Source organism: Saccopteryx bilineata, chromosome 2, assembly GCF_036850765.1.
Source record: "Saccopteryx bilineata isolate mSacBil1 chromosome 2, mSacBil1_pri_phased_curated, whole genome shotgun sequence".
NCBI lineage: Eukaryota > Metazoa > Chordata > Mammalia > Chiroptera > Emballonuridae > Saccopteryx > Saccopteryx bilineata.
Genome location: NC_089491.1, coordinates 3349309 through 3355374, shown reverse-complemented (window position 1 = coordinate 3355374; position 6066 = coordinate 3349309).

Sequence of the window (6066 nt, the reverse complement as noted above, 5' to 3'; positions counted from 1 at the left end):
GGCCGGAGCGAGCAGTGGCCGGAGCGGGCAGTGGCCGGAGCGGGGCAGTGGCCGGAGCGAGCAGTGGCCGGAGCGGGCAGTGGCCGGCTTGGGCAGTGGCCGGAGCGGGCAGTGGCCGGAGCGGGCAGTGGCCGGAGTTGGCAGTGGCCAGAGTGGGCAGTGGTCGGAGCGGGCAGTGGCCGGAGCAGGCAGTGGCCAGCATGGGCAGTGGCCGGAGCGGGCAGTGGCCGGAGCGAGCAGTGGCCGGAGCAGGCAGTGGCCAGCATGGGCAGTGGCCGGAGCGGGCAGTGGCCGGAGCGAGCAGTGGCTGGAGCGGGCAGTGGCCGGCTTGGGCAGTGGCCGGAGCGGGCAGTGGCCAGAGCGGGCAGTGGCCGGAGTTGGCAGTGGCTGGAGTGGGCAGTGGTCGGAGCGGGCAGTGGCTGGAGCGGCTGCAGCAGGGCCCAGGCTCCCTGCTCCTGTCCCGGCTGAGTCTGTGGAGGACGGCACGGGTCCCGGAGCCCTCCCCCCGCTGGGCACGGCTCTCCTGCAGACGAGGATGAGGCACAGAGCCCTCGCTCCATCCTGGTCCCACGGGGCTCCGGGCCCCTCGGAGTCGGCTGTGGACTGGGGTTACCGGCTGAGGACCGGCCACTTCTCTGGCGGTGGCTTTTTTCGGAAAAGCTAAGAATGGACATGGTGTATTGGCATTTCCCCTGAGGTTCCCCGAGCCCAGGGAGGAGGGCATCTCTTCATCCCCACGGAGGAGACAGCAGGGCCCGGAGGACGCTCTCCTTGGTGTGTGTGTGTGTGTGTGTGTGGCCGGGAGGGAAGGCCTGAGAACCCCCACCCCCTCCTTCATCTCCTTCTCATGGACTCCGTCCGACAGAAGAGATGAGGCTGCACCCGGGCCCCTGCGTCCATGGCAGTCGAGGCCTTGAGGCCTGGCTACTCTGTGTCATGCAGGGGTGGCCTGGCTGCCCCTGGGCACTGGCTGGGTGCTCCAGGGTCCTGCCAGGGTCTGGAATCTGCTGAGGTGTGCTTCCATGGGGTGTCACTCCTGGGCCCACAACACCGGCCCCTCCTGGGGGGTCAGCAACTTCCCACCCTCACTGCAGAGCTCTGAGGCCAGTGGGGGCTCTGGTCCAGCAGCCAGGAGGAAGTCAGTGGGGCAGGAGCTGAGATGGCCCTAGGGTGCTCCGGGCACCTGAGTGCCCTACTCACACGTTATTGCCACCTCCTTCAGTGCCCTGGGTCTTGGGCATCTTTTTATTGTTATTATTATTATTATTATTATTATTTTATTATCAAGTGAGAAGTGGTAAGGCAGGGGGACAGACTCCCACATATGCCCTGACTGGGATCTACCCAGCAACCCCTGTCTAGGGCTGATGCTCTGCCCATCTGGGACTGTTGCTCCGTTGCTCGGCAACTAAGCCATTTTTAGCAACTGAGGTGAGGCCATGGAGCCATCCTCAGTGCCAGGGACCAACTTGCTTCAACCATTTGAGCCATGGCTGCGGGAGAGGAAGAGAGAGAAAGAGAAAGAGAAGGGGGAGGGGTGGAGAAGCAGATGGTCACTTTTCCTGTGTGCCCTGACTGGGAATCAAACCTGGTACATCCACACGCCGGGCTGACACTCTACCACTGAGCCAGTCAACGAGGGCCGGCCCTGGGCATCTTAAGCCTTGGGTGTGGTCCTAATCTCAGGGCCGCCTGCATTTATGAGCAGACACGGGGCAGTGGGAGCAGCGGCCTCGTTCTCAGGGGAGAACCTGCTCAGGTGGCCAGGTGGGCGGAGAGGGGAGGTGGTTTTGTAAACCTTCACCATCGCACCCCACCGTGCTCAGGTGAGACAGGGTCGTGAGGAGCCGCCCGGAGCTCCCCAGGAGGACGTGTTGTCAAGGAGGTGGGACATTTTTCCTGCTTCCATCAGCTGAATGCTGGATATTTGCCGCCCAGGAGCACCCTAGGCCGAGGGGCATGGCTGGCAGCTGGTCCCCATGGTCCCTGGGGAGCTGTCTGGCTCGGGTCACTGACCGACTCCAGCCTCCACTCCACCCCGCCCCACCCCACCCCACCCCCTGGCCACTTGCCGCGACCTGGGGGCTGGGGACCTGCTGGAGCCGGCCTCACACCGCGGAGATGATAGGGGATTACAGCGAGCAGAGGATGACAGCTCCAGAAAGACGCGGAGAAGCAAAGGGCTTATTAAAACGCCGAAACTGGTTCCAAATGAGGTCAGCCGTCGGAGCGCCTTGGAGGAGAGCCAGGCACAGAGCTGCGAGCTGCGTTTATTTCCTGACGGGTGATGACGCACCCCGGTGCCACCCCGCCCACCCCACGTTGGCAGGGCAACTAGCCCCAGAGCAGAGCTGTGGCGGTGGGGGGAGAGGGCCAGAGCACCCCACACACACACTCAGGGCACACAGGAGGAGGCGCAGTGGGGAGAGGGCCAGAGCACCCCCCACACTCGAGGGCACACAGGAGGAGGCGCGGTGGGGGGAGAGGGCCAGAGCACCCCCACACACACACTCAGGGTACACAAGGGGGAGGCTGGCTCAGCCCTACATTGTCCAGAGGACACCTGGGCAGGTGGGAGGCGGCCAGGGCAGGAGGAGGCTGTGCGCTGATTTCATATCCCCGGGGTCGGGTTTCTTGTTTTTAAAAAATCCACAATGTGTCAGTGCCCTCGGCAGTCCCCCGATCTGCCTCTTGCTTCCACAGTGTCGGACAGAACAGTCCAGGGACGCCCCTTCTCCGGCCTCCGACCACCCTCCAGCCTCTCTCCCAGTCGCCACCTTCGGGACGATCTCAGCTGCCCTCGGCCTCCGGGAACAGCCAGCACCTAGTTTTGAGCTTAACTCCTCATTGCTGACCAACCACGAGCTCCCAAACTCGTCAGAATTAGTTCAGGGCTGCGTCAACCGCCTGGCCAGCCTGCGCCCGCGGGCATCCTGCATCTACCTGTCTCCGGGCTCCAGTTCCGGTCACAGCAACGTGTCCCCCGGAGGGCATGGCCACCCTTCCGCCAGCTGGCCCAGGGGCAGCGCCAGGGCGCCGAGCAGATCCTGAAAACACGGAACCAGCGCGGTGGCCGCGACCCCTGCCAGGACGTGCAGCAGCCTCCCCAGGACAAGTGGGGTAGAGCTCGGGATGCCACGGAGGCCGCGATGGCCACGGGGCAGAACCTGGACCGGGCCCTTTTAGACCTGCGTGCCCTGGGCTCTGCCCGCACGGACCCTCAGCCCTGTGACTTCCTGGAGGCCCACTGCCTGGGTGAGCAGGTGCAACTCATCAAGAGGATGGCCGACCACTTGACCAACCTCCGCGGGCCGCCGGCCCCAGGCTGGGCCGGGCGAGGGGCTCTTCGGAAGGCTCACCCTCAAGCCTGACCGGGAGCCGTGGAGCCCCGCGGCCTCTGAGGGGCCCCTCTGCACCCCCTGGTGTCCGGCTTCTGCCTGAGCCTCTCCCTGAAACCAGCAAGTGTCCTTCTGACCACCCTGGGGCCCTCTCCCGTGCATTGCGCCCAATGCAAACAGTAAAGCTGTTTGCAGTGAAAGATAAATAAAATATTTTTTTAATCCATTAATGCAAAGAACAGCACATCGTGCAGAGACCACTGACTGGACCAGCAGCCTCCACCCAGCCAAGCCGCAGCCTCTGCAGCTCTCCCCCTCCTGCAGTTCTTGTCCGTTCCTCCCGATGCTGGTGGAACCCCCCGACCTTGGCCTCCACCCCCGGCTGAGAGCCCCCTGGACCTCAGGCTCACTGCTCGACCTGTCTCATCTCCTGTATCTGAGCCAGTCACAGACTCGGGCACCCACGGTGGACGCGGATGCAGCGAAGGGCTGGGCGTGGCCACACCTCCCAGCTCCTGATGACGACTCGTCCTCCATGATTATTATTTCTGAAGTCAGCTGAGTCCGTTTTTGCCAAATGCGCGAGGAAGGCCGGCAGGCCAGCCCGCCTCGGAGCCGGGGCAGAAGGAGGTCTCTGGATCCTGTTAAAAATACACACGAGAGCCACGCAGGCCTCCCTCCCCCGCGCTCGGGGTGACTTTTTAAAAATATGTATTTTAAATTTGATTGATTGATTTAAGAGAGCAAGGAAGGGAGAGAGAGAGAAACAACAACCATTGATCTGTTGTCCCACTTAGTTGTGTATTCGTGGGTTGATTCCTGGATGGGGCCCCATAGGATTCGAACCTGGAGCACTGACCCCTGGGTCATGCATGACGGGGGTCGGAGGGGTCTCACTAGCCCCAGGGACATAGCTGGTCCAGAGTCACCCGGGAGGCTCACCCAGAGCCAGTCACCCACTCTGCTCTGCATGGGGCGGGGACTGTCTGCCCCACCCACTGCTTGAGATGCCCCTCCCACCACCCCGTTGCCAGCACAGTGGCCGAGCTGGAACGAGAAAAAGGGTGGTGGGGGGAAGGAAGGAAGGAAGGAAGGAAGGAAGGGAGGGAGGGAGGGAGGGAGGAAGGAAAGGAAGGAAGGAAGGAAGGAAGGAAAGAAAGAAAGAAAGAAAGAAAGAAAGGAGGGAGGGAGGGAGGGAGGGAGGGAGGGAGGGAGGGAAGGAGGGAAGGAAGGAAGGAAGGAAGGAAGGAAGGAAGGAAGGAAGGAAGGAAGGAAGGAAGGAAGAAAGAATTAGTGCTGGAATGGCACTGTGGGCACCACCTTGGGCCCCTGGGGAAGGATGTGAAAAGATCACAGCCCCAGAAGCAGGCCCTGGGGCCTGGCTGGGTCTCAGGCACTGAGCACTGGTGAAAACTGGCAGTCCTGGGCGGGCAGGTTTGCTTCCGGGAGGGGGAAGGGGCTTAGGTAGAACCCAGAAGGACCGCGGTCCGAGGGTTGGGGGTCACCAAGGAGCATCGGGCTGCTACGGAGTCCGTCCCAAAGGCTTTTAGGCAAAGCTGCCTCAGTTGGGCAGGCCCACACCAGGGGAGACCTGAGACCAGGTCTCATTCTCCAAACCCTTTCCAGAACGGTGCAGCCTGGACATTTACTCCCAGGGGTCAGGCAGCAGCCACGAGTAGGGGTGAGACAGCGGCCCTCTCTGGGGGGTGCCTGTGCTCCTGTCACACATGGTGACAGTGAGTCCGAGGTCCAGGGGTGCTCTCAGCCAGGGTGCAGGGGGCTGCTCTCAGAGGGGGCCAAGGTCAGGGGAATTCCACTGGAATCAGTAGGAACAGAGACTCGGACGAGAACAAGGAAATAAAATCTACGGAGGCTCCGGCTCGGCTGGGGGTAGGGGCTGGGGGGAGGTTGCTGGTCCGGTCGGTGGCCTCTGCACCATGTACTGGCCTAGGAGGGCTCCCGTTCAGGCTGGGTCCACTCTCGGCTGAAGGATGTCGAGGGTTTGGGAGCTCTGGCGACCGGGAAGCAGGCCTGTTGCTGACACCCCTTTCCGCCACCGTCCGCCACCAGCAAGGTGCTGCACGCCCGGACTGCTCTGCACGTCTGCTCCCCAGGGAGGCGCCCGCCCCCTCCCCCCGCCCCCACCCCTGCAGCGCTGCACCCACTCGTGCCAGGAGCAGCTGTGGTGCCGGCTGGAGCCTGTGGGGGAGCAGAGAGGAACAGCAGGCCGTGGAGAGAGTGTCTAAACACAGGGCCTATTTGGGGACCGTCTCTTATTTTTAGTTTGAAGGTGGTCCGCCCTCCAGCCCTGTAGAAAGCGGCTCACTGGGCCAGGCCCCATCTCATTACTCAGTGGTCACCTCAGAGAGCACCCTGGGGTCTCAGTCCGCCCCTCCACGAGTGGGATGGCCCGGGGCCTGTCCCATCAGCTGTGGGGGGGGGGGCGGGGGGAGGACAGGACGGGATGGCGGCCTGGTGGCCTGGTGGTCAGCCCCAGCGCCTGGCCGGATGGAGGGAGTCCGAAAGGCTTTCCGGCTACCGGGAGGAGCCACTTTGCGGTACCTCTTGGGGGGACGTGTCAGAGGAAGCACAGTCCGCCCCAGTCTGCTCCAATCCCCACGGATAATGTCCATATGCCATTAGTGCCAATTAGGAGAGCAGGGGGGAGGCAAAGTGTTTGGCCCCGGGCACGAGCTGGTGGGAGGGTCACGGGGACAATTGAATTCCC